The sequence below is a fragment of the Stomoxys calcitrans genome, chromosome 1 (genome assembly GCF_963082655.1).
Source record: "Stomoxys calcitrans chromosome 1, idStoCalc2.1, whole genome shotgun sequence".
Classification (NCBI taxonomy): domain Eukaryota; kingdom Metazoa; phylum Arthropoda; class Insecta; order Diptera; family Muscidae; genus Stomoxys; species Stomoxys calcitrans.
In genome coordinates this window covers 119,672,722-119,689,806 of record NC_081552.1, presented here as the reverse complement: position 1 = coordinate 119,689,806, position 17,085 = coordinate 119,672,722, and the positions used below count along the sequence as shown (strand labels likewise).

Below are 17,085 nucleotides of genomic sequence, written 5' to 3'. Positions count from 1 at the left end.
AAAGTTTTTGCCCTATAAAAGGTGCATTTATAATGCGATTTCACTGAAATTTGACACAGTTAGACTTTTCGACATACGTTTCGTTTATGGTTCAGATCGGTTTATTTTTAGATATATCTACTAAAAAGATCAATATTTTTTTATACACAATTGAACAGTGACTTGTACTTATTAGTATTTGGTCCAAATCGGATCATATTTCGATATAACTGCTATGGGACATAAGGTATGCAATTTTCACCGGATTTTGATGAAAGGGGGTTTACATATATACCCGAGGTGGTGGGTATCTAAAGTTCGGCCCAGCCGAACTTAACGCCTTTTTGCTTGTTATATGTAAGATAAAGAGCTCAAAATCATATTTACAATTGGAGTAAATTTAGATTTGCGATGAGATTTGACAAATCTCGTGTTTTGCAACGAGGTTTGCCATAAATTTTTAGTGCGAGCAAGGCTACTTATTTGAGGAGACTTACAGCAAATCTCCTTAGAAATCTCAATGCAACTCTGCACTTGTTTGAATACCGGTTACCATGCCACCTAAAAATTAAGTTATAACTTAATTTTTAATTTATATGTAACTAATTTTTGTGGTGGCATGCGAAACAAATATAAATGTCTAATTAGTGTTTTTCATAAGTGGCTATTGAGTGCCAAATATTGGGTCTTATGCAGTTCTCAGATAGGAATATTCTTCAAAATAGCTAATGAATGAATGCTGTCCATAGTAAATCTTTCACCAAATACATCCCTTATTAACCTTTATGAACCTTGATATAGGTATCGTTGAGTGGAGCGGACGTGTTTTCATTTCGCTCCTCGAAGAAATAAATCCGTTTCTCGGAATAGGTACCTATTACGAAAAATGTTAAAGCCTTTCAGGAGTAGGCTCAACATGTACTCCAAAGACTCAACGGCAACTGTGGTTGCGTCAGACCGTAGCATGTTGTCCCCCTCCTATAGTGTGTCTTGGCACCTGCAGTCGAGAGTAATGCTACGAGGGATGCACAATTGTTTCCGACTCGGATTGAGACAACGACAGTGTCAATAAAACAGTCATCGCAGCCAAATCGAGAGATGAGGATAGACCGAGAAAGCGATTCGGTGCACGACGAAGGAGACAGTGGAGTATTGACCGGCAGCGCAATCGGGCGAAAGCACAGGATGCTGGAAAGGACATTCCAAGCACTTCTTCGGAAGCTGGAAAGAGAATCAGATCTCCCGAAGAGCATATCACTGCCAAGACACTGAAGATGAAAAAGAGCTTGCCGCTTTCAAGTACTTTGGGAAGGCCAACTCATTACTGTCATTTTTATTTAAACACCAATTTTTGCATTCGTGCACGTCTGGTTAAACCAGCTTCTGCCCTTTGATGTGGCCGAAATGATTTAAGTTGAAATAAAAAAATGTATTCCAATTAAAATTACTTTCTCGATCATTTCAGAAGTATTTTTACGTCACTGTCAAGAAAGCAAAGCTTCCAATTGAAACTTTGCTTCAGAACCGGAAAGAGTGTCGAAGCCTTTAATGGAAGTCTCCCTTTCTGTGTTTGGACTTCTGTATAAAAATCCGAAATGTAGCATGCGTGATCCAATCCTGAATCTGACTCATAGGGAGTTAAATTCGGGATCCTGTGAGTCCAGCTGATCTTGTCTTTGGGACACCATACTGTGGACCACAGCCGCGACTAAAATCGATTGTGACAAATTACATTGTAAAATCAACCAATCTTCTCCAAACACATCTAATTTTTATATTCCAACATTGATCCAACACTTATAACGGTAATTGGCAAAGCGAAGCAAAGAAGTTGGCGTCTGTATATGATTAGGTCGAGACTCCAAATAGAATTTACTTAGTGACATCTTAAAAGTATTATTGCTAAAAAGTAGTATGCAAAATATTTTTTTAAATTCGAGTTAATTTTAAAGATGTTGCAGTTGTTTTTAAACAATAATATTTTAATAATGTCAGTTTTGGTTGTATTAGAATTAGGTATTTGGAAATGCATATTATCACAATTATTTGTTCTATGTATTAATGAAAGAAGCGAACTTTTAACAAAAGTTGGTAAAAGTGTACAGTTTATGACGTTTATGGTTACAGCTGTCCTACGTTATGAAACTTTCAAAAAACTAATCCTACCTCCAGTCCAAATCTTTAAATTGTGAAGACTGTATTGTTGTTGAGTGTTTGAAGGTACTCGTGTTTTTGTTTCTATACCCACCATCGAAGGATGCAGGATAGTAAAGATATTATTTAAGCTACATAGGATTAAATGTTGATATAGTCCCCATGTAGACCGATCTCTCGATTTAAGGTCTTAGGCCCATAAAAGTTGAGTATGATCTAAGGGGATCCATATTTGCATATAGCTGTCATATATACCAACTTCCATATCCAATTAACTTCTTCGACCCATAAGAGGCGCATTTATTATCCGATTTTACTAAAATTACACTGTGAGCTGTGTTAATCACTTCAAAGTCTATACCGAGTTTGGTCTGGATCGGACCATTTTTGGATTTAGCCCCCATATAGATCGATCTCCCGATTAAAGGCCTGTAACCCAAAAAATGGCGTACTTATTATCTGTTAATATTTTATTGGCATATTTGTTGCCCTCTGGAAAGCCAAATTACAGCAATATTTGTTGAAAAATACCGTCGAACTTTACAAAATAATTGAAATCGGGCGGTACCGCTTTTTGATAATTTTTGTTTTGCATATTTGTTGCCCTCTGAGAAGCCAAAATGCAAAATTATAGAATATTTGTTGAAAAATATCCCGAAACCCTTCATAATAGGTCTATTCGGTACCAGTTTACGGAATGTATACCTTAACGTGAACAAATGTTCATGATTTTTTTGTAATGGAAGTCTAGGATGCAAGTTTCAGATCGATAGATTTATTATTATTTGAATTATTTTGACGCACCATCACATACAAGCTAGACCACTATGCACCATATCATTACGTACATATACCACAAGACATCTGGGAGAAATAACAAGTTCGGCCGGGACAATTCTTATATACCCTCCACCAAGGATGGCATTTGTCGAATTCTTTTCCCGACATACTACCACCTCGGGTATATGTATAAGCCACCTTTCATCAAAATCCGGTGAAAATTGCATACCGTATGTCCCATAGCAGTTATATCGAAATATGATCCGATTTGGACCAAATACTAATAAGTACAAGTCATTGTTCAATTGTGTATAACAAAATATTGGTCTTTTTAGTAGCTATATCTAAAAATAAACAAATCTGAACCATATACAACATTGATGTCGAAAAGCCTAACTTAAGTCAATATATTAAAATTCAGTTAAATCGGATTATAAAAACGTCTTTTATGGTGCCAAGACTGGCAGCTATATGCAAATTATGATCGATCTAGACCAAATTGCAGAATATGTGGAGGGGCTTATCTTAACCGTCTGTCCCAAATTTCGGCAACACCAGACAATAAATGCGCCTTTTATGGGCCCAAAACATTGAAGAAGGATTTTGAATTTTGAAGGGCCTAACACAACTCACTGACCCAAATTGCGGCGATATCGGACAATAAATGCGCTTTTTATGGCCCCAAAACCTAAAACAGAGAGATCGGTCTATATGGCAGCTATACTCAAATCTGGACCGATCTGAACCATAATGCAGAAGTATGTCAAGGGGCTTAACTTAACTCACTGTCCTATATTTCGGCGACATCGAACTATTAATGCGCCTTTTTTGGGCCCAAGACCCTAAATCGGAGGATCGGTCTATATGGCAGCTATATCCAAATCCGGACCGATCTGAGCCAAATTGACGAAGGCTATCGAAGGGCCTAACACAACTCACTGTCCCAAATTTCAGTGAAATCGGACAATAAATGAGCCTTTTTTGGGCCCAAAACCCTAAATCGGAGGATCGGTCTATATGGCAGCTATATCCAAATCCGGACCGATCTGAGCCAAACTGACGAAGGCTATCGAAGGGCCTAACACAACTCACTGTCCCAAATTTCAGTGAAATCGGATAATAAATGTGGCTTTTATGGGCCCAAGACCCTAAATCGGAGGATCGGTCTATATGGCAACTATATCGAAATCTGGACCGATCTGGGCAAAATGGACGAAGGCTATCGAAGGGCCTAACACAACTCACTGTCCCTAATTTTAGTGAAATCGGTTGATAAATGTGGCTTTTATGGGCCTAAGACCCTAAATCGGAGGATCGGTCTATATGGCAGCCATACCCAAATCTATATCGATCAGTTCCAAATTGACGAAGGATATCGGAGGGCCTAACACAACTCACTGTCCCAAATTTCAGTGAAATCGGATAATAAATGTGGCTTTTATGGGCCCAAGACCCTAAATCGGAGGATCGGTCTATATGGCAGCTATATCCAAATCCGGACCGATCTGAGCCAAACTGACGAAGGCTATCGAAGGGCCTAACACAACTCACTGTCCCAAATTTCAGTGAAATCGGATAATAAATGTGGTTTTATGGGCCTAAGACCCTAAATAGAAGGATCGGTCTATATGACAGCTATATTCAAATCTGAACCGATCTGAGCCAAATTGACGAATGATATCGAAGGGCCCAACACACCTCACTGTCCTAAATTTCAGCAAAATCGGATAATAAATGTGGCTTTTGTGGGCCTAAGACCCTAAATCGGCGGATCGGTCTATATAGGGCCTATATCAAGATATAGTCCGATATAGCCCATCTTCGAACTCAACCACCTTATGAACAAAAAAAGAATCTGTGCAAAGTTTCAGCTCAATATCTCTATTTGAAGACTGTAGCGTGATTTCAACAGACAGACGGACGGACATGTCCAGATCGTCTTAGATTTTTACGCTGATCAAGAAAATATATACTTTATAGGGTCGAAAATGGACATTTCGATGTGTTGCAAACGGAATGACAAAATGAATATATGGTGGGAATAAAAAGGATAAAAGAAAAGATATGCTCTGCTATTTGATCGATATCAAGATATGGTCCGGTTCGGACCACAATTATATTATATGTTGAAGACCTGTGTAAAATGTCAGCCAATTCGAATATAAATTGCGGCCTTTGGGGACTCAAGAAGTAAAATAGCGAGATCGATTTATATGGGAGCTGTATCAGGCTATAGACCGATTCAGACCATAACAAACACATATGTTGATGGTCATGAGGGGATCCGTTGTACAAAATTTTAGGCAATTCGGAGGCGACCTCTAGCGCCTCAAGAAGTCAAGACCCAAGATCATTTTATATGGCAGCTTTATAAGGTTATGGGCCGATTCGAACCATTCTTAATACAGTTGTTGGAAGTCATAACAAAACACATCATGCAATGTTTCAGCCAAATCGGATAAGAATTTCTCCCTTTAGAGGCTCAAGAAGTCAAGACCCCAGATCGGTTTATATGACAGCTATATCAGGTTATCAACCGATTTGAACTATTCTTAGCACAGTTGTTGAAAATCATAACAAAACACCTCATGCATAATTTCAGCTAAATCGGATAATAATTGCGTCCTCTAGTGGCTCACGAAGTCAAGATCCCAGACCGGTTTATATCGCAGCTATATCAGGTTATAGACCGATTTGAATTAGTCTTAACACAGTTGTTGGATGTCATGATAAAACATCCTATGCAAAATTTCAGCCAAATCGGATAAGAATTGTACCCACTAGCGGCTCAAGAATTCTAGACCCAAGATCGGTTTATATGCCAGCTATATCAAAATATGGACCGATATGGCCCATTTACAATCCCAACCGACCTACACTAATAAGAAGTATTTGTGCAAAATTTCAAGTGTCTAGCTTTACTCCTTCGACAGACACACGGACGGACATGGGTAAATCGACATAAAATATCACTACGAATATATATACTTTATGGGATCTCAGACGAATATTTCGAGTAGTTACAAACAGAATTACGAAATTAGTATACACCCATCCTATGGTGGAGGGTATAAAAAGTGATAGGGTATGATACCCAGGAAAGTGAAGATCCAATGGACCTGCGTCCTCACGCAACTGTGTCCTACATAGGCGATCGAAATGAATGTGCGTATGCACTGCAAAGAAATTACTTCCCAAGCCTCTTATGTTGGCGAAATGTATTCCGAACCCATCCAATATACTGTCAACCAGAAAGGAAAAACAAATTGCTGTGTGTGACAAGGTAAGTAAACAAACTCTAATTTCTTGTCCTGTTCAATACTTCCACTGCCAAGTGTTATACCTTAAGCAATGAGAGAACAGCGAAAGCGACCGCTGTCCTTGCTTTCCACATTCTGTTTATTTCTATCTCCAGATCTCGGTACTTGCTGTTTTTTCGCTATGTCAATTAGAAGGCATTCCCGGTTGTTTCGATTGTGGTACACAATATCCGGTCGACTTGCATTGATTATTCGATCAATGATAATAGGAAAGTCGTATGTAACCGTAACACCATCCTTTTTGACTTCGGCTTTCAGTTGATGTATATACTATTTGGCTGGTACTTCAAGGCCAACTTTCATTAAAAGCTCCGAGTGTCCATACGTATATATTCTGTTACGCCGATCCAGGTATTGTTTTGCACCTAAAAGGGAACAGCTGGATAATGGGCTATTCAAACTGGTGATAACCTGCATTAAGAGCCATGTGTCTGATTAAGTATATTCTTCGTATGGTATGTTGCATTCAAACTGAATTTACTTCAACACATGACATTCTGTTCGGCCGACCAAAAATTACTAATCAATTACAAATCTAACCGTTCTTGGACTTAAGCTTCAGTTAGAATCGTAAATAAAATACTTTTAACATCCAAATAGTAGATTATATCACTTAAATTTAAATTTTCAATTCTTGAAGGACACTACAAAATCATGACTAGAGTTCGTTGGTATCAAAACTCTTTGACTTTGAGGGTCTCCTTCACGTGCAATTTGTAAATATAATCATCACCTCCTGAAATCAAATGGATGTTTTCCAAACTTAATAGATTTGAAAAATTCCCATTTGCTACCCTACCCAGTCAGTTCGTACCCAATTCAATTTCGTTTTGCGAGACTCTTGCTCTAATTTACTTTCGACTGTAATGGCACAATCGTACACTTTAAGTGCAACTTAAGAAACATTTGAAATGGCGTGATTTCTGTGCGCCATCCAGCCATGGATGGATGTATCTATGGCTGGATTGGATGCAAGCAATGCCAGTGCCACAGCCACCAAAGAGCCTTTTGTGGGAAATTCAATTTCGCTGAAAGTTTTAAATAGAAATAAAACATTTCATCCCTTTACCAAGTGTTAAATACAATTTGGATGGTTGGCTGCTTGCTTGTGACTTTAAGAGGAAAATACTGTTTGGCTCGTTTTGCTTTGCTCTTTTGATGCTGCGAGAACTTTTGAAGGGCAACTGAGACTTTGAATGGAAATCAGTCAATGTCCTCAGCCGTAATGCGAGCTCAACGATGGAACGAGGGCATGGGGGCAAAGTTAAGCAAATTTTGTTTCCATATTTAACAGAAACACAACTACAATATAAACTATGTATAAGCCGTCTATGCTATTTGGAAACCAAATACGGATATTCAATGGTATTGAATTATTTCGGAAATTGGATCATTAGAATTGGAGGGGCTCGAAAATTTTTGCATATTGTGTAGGTTGATCTTTAAGGAAACATAGGCTATATAATGCCAAAAATACAAAACAAAATCAAAAGTGGACCGATCGGGATAATATAGGTATCAAATGAAAGGTATTGGAGAGTAGCTAATTTCAATATGGGGCTCAAATGAAAGGTATTCGGGAGTAGATTTCGAATCTGGCATACAAAATCAGATCCAAGTAAAGGGGGTCCCGCCACCCCTCAAAAAAAGCCATTATGACTATATGATACTTGGCTGTACCGATTTTCTTAAAATGTTCATAGATTGTGTGCGTTTGTCTGGAAAGAAACATAGGCTATATAATTTTTAGAAATCGGGTGGAGGCAGACTCTCCCCCTTACCCCAAAAACGCCACCCATATCTGAAAGTGGCCCGATGGGCACAATAAGGGTATCAAATAAAAGGTATTGGAGACCAGAAAACGAATATGGTACTAACATTTGGTTCCAAGTACCCAGTGGGCCCCCTACAACCCCAAAACTCCTCTAAGCAGATATATTCGAAGTTCATGTCAATATGGGACTCAAATAAAAAGTATTAAGCAGTAGATTACAAATATGGAATAAAACAATAGGTCCAAGTAATGGGAGGTCGCCCATTCCAAATACCCCCAAATGGGCATATTAGCCGACCATGGGTATATGAGACTCAAATGAAAGATATTAGGAGTATATTACGAATATGACATTAAAATTTGCGTTCAAGTCTAGGTGGCGCTTTTTCTCCTAAAGATACGTCAAATGGGTTATTTGACCTATTAAGACAATATGGGACACAAATGAAAGGTATTTGAGAGTAGAAAACGGATTTGATATCCAATTTTGGAGCCAAGTGTTTTGGGGTACCCCCTAAAGCACCCCCTAAACTGAAATAAATTTCCGTTGGGAATAAAGAACGAATTTGATATCTAATTTCAGTGCAAAGTGCTGGCGGCCGCCCCAACCCCAAAACACCCTCCAAACGGTTTTTATTTACCGGCCCTGGCAATATGGGGCGTCCCGCAGTCGGACACCTCTTTGCGGACAATTTTTTAAATGGCCATGCATGACATTGTACCTCGCAAATGTCGCCAACATTAAAAGGGCATAAACACCGCTCTGTCCGATGTTCCTGTCAGGATTCGAACGCGTTCAGCGTCAAAGGCTACAATGGCACGAATTCGATATCCTCATTCAGGGCGAAGTGTCCCCACCTTAAAATGATATTAAAGAATTATAGAAGGCGCAGCAGAGCAGTTCCGGTTCGGCTAGTTGTATATGAAAATAAAATATTTAATACCTAAACAAAAGAGCATGACCATTAGGGTGATGACTTATTTTCTTAAACATTATTTCCTGATGCACGAATCAAAGAACTTTTGCTCTTAATGACTAAAATAGCGTTAATTCCATTTAAATATTAAAACATGTCACGCACAAACCACTTTGAAATTATACCTTTGTGAAATAATTAAATTTTTTCTTCTTTTTAAATCGTACAAACCCATAACAGAAAAATGTATCATGTCATAAAACTCTCGCGAAAAGCTACATATCCTATGAACAAAATGAGACATTGATCTTAAAAAACAGTTTAAATTTTTTTTTATAATTTTCAGATTTGAAGGAAATTTGTGAGAAACAAAAATATTGTTATCTTTATGTTTGTGGTAGGAAATTAGTAAGCTGTCATAAATGTTTGCTGAATTGTTCATTGGGTTTTTTAAAGTAGCCATTTCAATTGATGTATGTTTTCCGTTGGCTACCTGTTGGGGATGGTGTTGTTACAGAAACCACATTCATGAGGGGTCATAAATTTGAAAGTTTTTTAAAAATTTGCCACCTTCACGTGCTAACTCAGCCAATAAGATGCGTCCATTCATAACTACCTGTTAGAAAAATATGTATTGGGTTGCCCAAAAAGTAATTGCGGATTTTTTAAAAGAAAGTAAATGCATTTTTAATAAAACTTAGAATGAACTGTAATCAAATATACTTTTTTTACACTTTTTTTCTAAAGCAAGCTAAAAGTAACAGCTGATAACTGACAGAAGAAAGAATGCAATTACAGAGTCACAAGCTGTGAAAAAATTTGTCAACGCCGACTATATGAAAAATCCGCAATTACTTTTTGGGCAACCCAATAGTATTAATAGGTATTTATTGATCGATTTGCGCCATTCAACAAGTTCAGAAAAACGTGAATAACGGCATTTTCCATTCAAGTTATTGAATACAATTAAGAAGATGCAACAAGACAATTGTGACCGGAGACGCATGCTCCTGGAAACCAGGTTATTCTACGTATAAAATTTCTTAAATCCACTACCAAAGAAGGTAGAGTGAAGATCGATCTAATTGCAGTTGAGCTTAAGTCTTTATGAAACAAAACATTGCACTTTTGCATATATCTGATCAAATCATTTGTGCGAAACTACCAACACTTCTGAAAGACAAAGAGTGTTACAGAAAAAACAAAATCTTAATTTATTGAAGAAATTGCTAAAGGCGAATGAATGTGCAAAGAAGATGAGAACTTCTACTAACTACACGTTGAGAGTAAAGGCCGCGTTGGCTATTTCAGCAAACCTTCTGCTGTCAATAACATTCACCCATTCAAGCGAAAGAGGGCAATGGAAGCGACTGTTTCCACACTTACCAACTCGGCGATACTTGTTTATTTCGAAAGTAGCACGGACTCATTCGACAACAATACATATTTTTTTTGGGAGGCTTATAATTCAACATCAATGAGAAAAAGGAAGAACAGGCATTTTAAAACGCCTTGTTACAGGGAAGCTTCTCGGTTGAAGAAGTTCTTGCTTATTAAATTAACTGCGCTCAAATTAAAATATGGGAAAGCTCAAATAATCACAGAAGTACTGCAGAATGTGTTGATGAGTTCAATGAGTGGAGATCAGTTGTGATGATTGTTTCTGAAACAACAAGGGTCAATACCGGCAAAAAGACGGCCTGCAGAAAATGTTCGTAGAGAGAGGTCACCCCACACCCAAGTTCATCAGTTGTAAGCACAATGTACTGGATCGCGTTCTTCACGTTATCATGTACGACGAGATCCATGGATCGATTAGATCACCAAACATCCAGTACTTCTTTGTGTAGAAATTGATGAACAATTATGATGAATTGAAAGAAGCCTTCAAAAATGGTAAAACTCAGATTAAACTTTAATTAATTAGGTGATGGGCACACTAACACAATGGAAAAGACTAAACTGTGTTTTTGTGAGTATCATCAAACATCAACTTATTGAAATAGCTTTGAAATAGAGGTAGCCTAACAAAGCCACAAGAAGTTTTTATACCCTCCACCATAAGATGCGGGGTATACTAATTTCGTCATTCTGATTGTAACTACTCGAAATATTCGTCTGAGACCCCATAAAGTATATATATTCTTGATCGTCGTGAAATTTTATGTCGATCTAGCCATGTCCGTCCGTCTGTCCGCCTGTCCGTCCGTCTGTCTGTCGAAAGCACGCTAACTTCCGAAGGAGTAAAGCTAGCGGCTTGAAATTTTGCACAAATACTTCTTATTAGTGTAAGTCGAATGGTATTGTAAATGGGTCATATCGGTCCATGTTTTGATATAGCTGCCATATAAACCGATCTTGGGTCTTGACTTCTTGAGCCTCTAGAGTGCGCAATTCTTATCCGATTGGAATGAAATTTTGCACGACGTGTTTTGTTACGATATCCAACAACTGTGCCAAGTATGGTTCAAATCGGTTCATAACCTTATATAGCTGTCATATAAACCGATCTTGGGTCTTGACTTCTTGAGCCTCTAGAGGGCGCAATTCTTATCCAATTTGAATAGATTTTGGCACGTAGTATTTTGTTATGATATCCAACAACTGTGCCAAATATGGTTCAAATCGGTTCATTACCTGATATAGCTGTCATATAAACAGATCTGGGGATTTGACTTCTTGAGCTTCTAGAGGGCGCAATTCCTATCCGATTTGGCTGAAATTTCGCAAGACGCTTTTTTTTGTTACTTTCAACAACTATGCCAAATAAAGTACAAGTCGGTTCATAATCTGATATAGCTGCCATATAAACCGATCTGGGATCTTGACTTCTTGAGCCTCTAGGGGTAGCAATTATTATCCGACTTGCCTGAAATTTTGTACGACGGATTCTCTCATGACCATTAACATACGTGTTTATTATGGTCTGAATCGGTCTATAGCCCGATACAACTCCCATATAAATCGATCTCTCTATTTTACTTCTTGAGCCCACAAAGGGCGCAATTCTTATTCAAATCGGCTGACATTTTACACAGGTCTCCAACATATAATTTAATTGTGGTCCAAACCAGACCATATCTTGATATCGCTCTAATAGCAGAGCAAATCTTTTCTTATATCCTTTTTTTTGCCTAAGAGGAGATGCCGGGAAAAGAACTCGACAAATGCGATCCATGGTGGAGGGTATATAAGATTCGGCCTGGCCGAACTTAGCACGCTTTTACTTGTTTTATTTTATACTGTTCGTGTGCTTCTGTTCGCATATCTATGGATTAAATAACAGGCGGCTGAAGTGACGACATGAAGTTTCTCTTGCACCTCACTCGTGTCTTCCGTCACTTCACTGAGAGGAGTGAATTCCCAAAGTTTTACCAAATCCCCCGTGCCATTCCGATGCCTGAAACCTGGAACAAGTTGCGTAAAATCTGTTCATTCGATTCTTATTCATGGACTGATCATTGGTTGAGTAGTCAATTGTTTCGCGCTTAAGATTTTGAACAATTATCTGCATCTCTGCCCCGCCGAATATTAAATACTGAGTGTCAATGATACTCGAGATGACTAGGCGAGTTATTGGCGCCTTCAAATAACCAATGGCCAACATCAGGGTCCTTCCCAGGTTAGGGGCGGTTGGAGGCGATCGTCGGATCTTGGAGTAAGCGGCTCGAGGGATCGCACAAAACCCATGCGGTTGGGGCGCTAGGCCAGTAACCCGCCCCCGGAAAACTATAACAATCACTCTGAGAAACAAAAGAATGGGAAAAAACGGACCCCCCTAACGTTGACGAACCACGCCAACGAAAAAATGAAAGTCCGGACTTTTATAGAGAAGGTGCAGGATACCCACTGGCGGATGTATTGAAAAAGTATAAGGCAGATATTACCGTCTTATAGGAAGTGCGATGGGCCGGGAATGGCGTTACAACAACATCAAATGTTGACGAACTATACTATAGCTGTCATAACACGTGGCATTAATTTGGTTGTGGATTTGTGGTTAGTCGTTAGTCGGAGACTGAAATATTTTGTTTCAAGCTTTACTCCGGTGGATGAGAGGCTAGCCACAATCCCCATAAAAGCCAAATTCTTAAACATAGCACAGCCATATTTGTGACCATACACCGACGGAAGACAAGGATGAGCAGACCAAGGATTTTTTCTACGAACGCCTAGAGAGAATATGACCGTTGCCCCGCTCATGATATTAAAATCATTCTGAGAGATTTTAATGCGAAGATAGGCAAGGAAGACATCTTTGGTCCAACAGTCGGAAAGTTTCAAACGGCATAAACCATGATAGTTAGCAGCACCAGATTTCAACATAAAACCAGTAAGGAAAGGAAAAGTCGTGCGGTGCCGACTGTTTAATACGCTACTCCAACCCTTTAAGCCTAGTACTTTTTTCGACATTTCACACGAACAACTGTCCAAACGCACTTTAAAACAAGTAAAAAGGCGTTAAGTTCGGCCGGGCCGAACTTTGGATACCCACCACCTCGGATATATATGTAAACCACCTTCCATCAAAATCCGGTGAAAATTGCATACCTTACGTCCCATAGCAATTATATCGAAACATGTTTGGACCAAATACTAATGAGTACAAGTCATTGTTCAATTGTGTATAACAAAATTTTGGTCTTTTTAGTAGCTATATCTAAAAATAAACCGATCTGAACCATATACGACACAGATGTCGAAAAGCCTAACATAAGTCACTGTGTCAAATTTCAGTGAAATCGAATTATAAATGCGCCTTTTATGGGGCCAAGACTTTAACTCGAGATATCGGTCTACATGGCAGCTATATCCAAATCTGCACCGATTTGGGCCAAGTTGCAGAAAAATGTCGAAGAGTCTAACACAACGCACTGTCCCAAATTTCAGTGAAATCGGACAATAAATACGCGACATCGGACAATAAATGCGCCTTTCATGGACCCAAAACCTTAAATCGAGAGGTCTATATGGCAGCTATATCCAAATCTGAACGGCTCAGGGTCAAATTGAAGAAAAATGTCGAAGGGCATCAGACAACTCACTGTCCCAAATTTCAGCAAAATCGGATATTAAATGTGGCTTTGATGGGCCTAAGACCCTAAATCGGAGGATCGGTCTATATGGCAGCTATATCCAATTCTTGACCGATCTGAGCCAAATTGACGAAGGATGTCGAAGGGCCCAACACAACTTATTGTCTTAAATTTCAGCAAAGTCGGATAGTAAATGTGGCTTTTATGGGCCTAAGACTCTAAATCGGCCGATCGATCTATATGGGGGCTATATCAAGATATAGTCCGATATAGCCCATCTTCGAACTTAACCTGCTTATGGACAAAAAAAGAACCTGTGCAAAATTTCAACTCAATATCTCTATTTTTAAAGACTGTAGCGTGATTTCAACAGACAAACGGACAGACATGTCTAGATCGTCTTAGATTTTTACGCTGTACAAGAATATATATACTTTATAGGGTCGGAAATGGATATTTCGATCTGTTGCAAGCGGAATGACAAAATGAATATACCCCCATCTTCGGTGGTGGATATAAAATAGGTGACGAAGATAATGCGAACACATTTCGTACAAGTGAGTTCTATGAGCAAAATATTGTAGTAGTGACATGTCGCTGCATCAAAATATATTTCGCACAATTTTAATTGAAAACAAGTAAAAGCGTGCTAAGTTCGGCCGGGCCGAATCTTATATACCCTCCACCATGGAGCGCATTTGTCGAGTTCTTTTTCCGGCATCTCTTCTTAGGCAAAACAAGTAAAAGCGTTCTAAGTTCGGCCGGGTCGAATCTTATATACCCTCCACCATGGATCGTATTTGTCGAGTTCTTTTCCCGGCATCTCTTCTTAGGCAAAAAAGGATATAATAGAAGATTTGCTCTGCTGTTAGAGCGATATCAAAATATGGTCCGGTTTGGACAACAATTAAATTAAATGTTGGAGACCTGTGTAAAATGTCAGCCAATTCGCCCCTTTGGGGGCTCAAGAAGTAAAATAGAGAGATCGATTTATATGGGAGATGTATCGGGCTATAGACCGATTCAGACCATAATACACACGTATGTTGATGGTCATAAGAGAATCCGACGTACAAAATTTCAGGCAAATCGGATAATAATTGCGACCTCTACAGGCTCAAGAAATCAAGATTCCACATCGGTTTATATGACAGCTATATCAAAACATGGACCGATATGGCCCATTTACAATTCAAATCGGATAAGAATTGTGCCCTCTAGAGGCTCAAGAAGTCAAGACCCAAGATCGGTTTATATGGCAGGTATATCAGGTTATGGACCGATTTAAACCATACTTGGCACAGTTGTTGGATATTATAACAAAACACGTCGTGCAAAATTTCATTCCAATCGGATTAGAATTGCGCACTCTAGAGGCTCTAGAATTCAAGACCCAAGATCGGTTTATATGACAGCTATATCAGGTTATGGACCGATTTGAGCCATACTTGGCACAGTAATTGGATATCACAACAAAACACGTCGTGCAAAATTTCATTCCAATCGGATAATAATTGCACACTCTAGATGCTCAAGAAGTCAAGACCCAATATCGGTTTATATGGCAGCTATATCAGGTTATGGACCGATTTGAACCATACTTGGCACAGTTATTGGATATCATAATAAAACACGTCGTGCAAAATTTCATTCCAATCGGATAAGAATTTCGCACTCTAGAGGCTCAAGAAGTCACGATCCAAGATCGGTTTATATGGCAGCTATATCAAAACATGGACCGATATGGCCCATTTACAATACCAACCGACCTACACTAATAGGAAGTATTTCAAGCGGCTAGCTTTACTCCTTCGGAAGTTAGCGTGCTTTCGACAGACAGATGGGCGGACGGACATGGCTAGATCTTGGGTCTTGACTTCTTAAGCCTCTAGAGTGCGCAATTCTTATCAGATTGAAATGAAACTTTGCACGACGTGTTTTGTTATGATATCGAACAACTGTGCTAAGTATGGTTTAAATCGGTTCATAACCTGATATAGCTGTCATACAAAACGATCTTGGGTCTTGACTTCTTGAGCCTCTAGAGGGCGCAATTCCTATCCGATTTGAATGAATTTTTGCACGAAGTATTTTGTTACGACTTCCAACATCTGTGCTAAATATGGTTCAAATCGGTTCATAACCTGATATAGCTGTCATATAAACAGATCTGGGGTCTTGACTTCTTGAGCTTCTAGAGGGCGCAATTCCTATCCGATTTGGCTGAAATTTTCCATGGTGTATTTTTTTCTTACTCTCAACAACAGTGTCAAATAAGGTTCAAATCGGTTCATAACCCGATATAGCTTCCATATAAACCGATCTGGGATCTTAACTTCTTGAGGGTCTAGAGGTCGCAATTAGTATCCGATTTGCCTGAAATTGTACGACGGATCCTCTCATGACCATCAACATACGTGTTTACTATGGTCTGAATCGGTCTATAGCCCGATACAGCTCCCATATAAATCGATCTCTCTATTTTACTTCTTGAGCCCCCAAAGGGCGCAAATCTTATTCGAATTGGCTGACATTTTACACAGGTCTCCAACATATAATTTAATTGTGGTCCAAACCGGACCATATCTTGATATCGCTCTAATAGCAGAGCAAATCTTTTCTTATGTCCTTTTTTGACTAAGAAGAGATGCCGGGAAAATAACTTGACAAATGCGATCCATGGTGGAGGGTATATAAAATTCGGCCCGGTCGAACTTAACACGCTTTTACTTGTTTTCTTTTCAAATTCAATACCCCAAAAAATGTATGTGCCAAATTTGAGAATCGGATGAAAATTGCAACCTGTAGTTTGTGTACAAATTAGCATGGGCAGACAGACGAACATAGATAAATCAGAAAGTGATTCTGAGTCGATCAGTCATACATATCAATGGATCTATCTCTCTCCCTTCGTCGTTACAGGAGTCAGAATGAAGCCTGGAAATTCTACCAAAGAATTAGACACCAAAACGATGGCTTTGGTGCATGCAGATCCTCCTGCAGAGACAAAGAAGGAAATCTGCTGACACAGATAGCGTGCTAGTGTCCGACGATTGCGGCGAAGATGATTTCGCAGAACCAATCCCTGATGATGGTATAGAATGTTTACCTCCTAGTCAAAATGA

The 17,085-nt window shown here is 39.0% G+C and overlaps 1 protein-coding gene across 1 annotated transcript in view; it reads right to left on the bottom strand.

Annotated features, from left to right (window-relative positions):
• LOC106092402 (delta-1-pyrroline-5-carboxylate synthase) overlaps positions 1-17,085 on the bottom strand; it is a 336,045-nt gene that overhangs the window by 151,824 nt on the left and 167,136 nt on the right. The window lies entirely within an intron of this gene.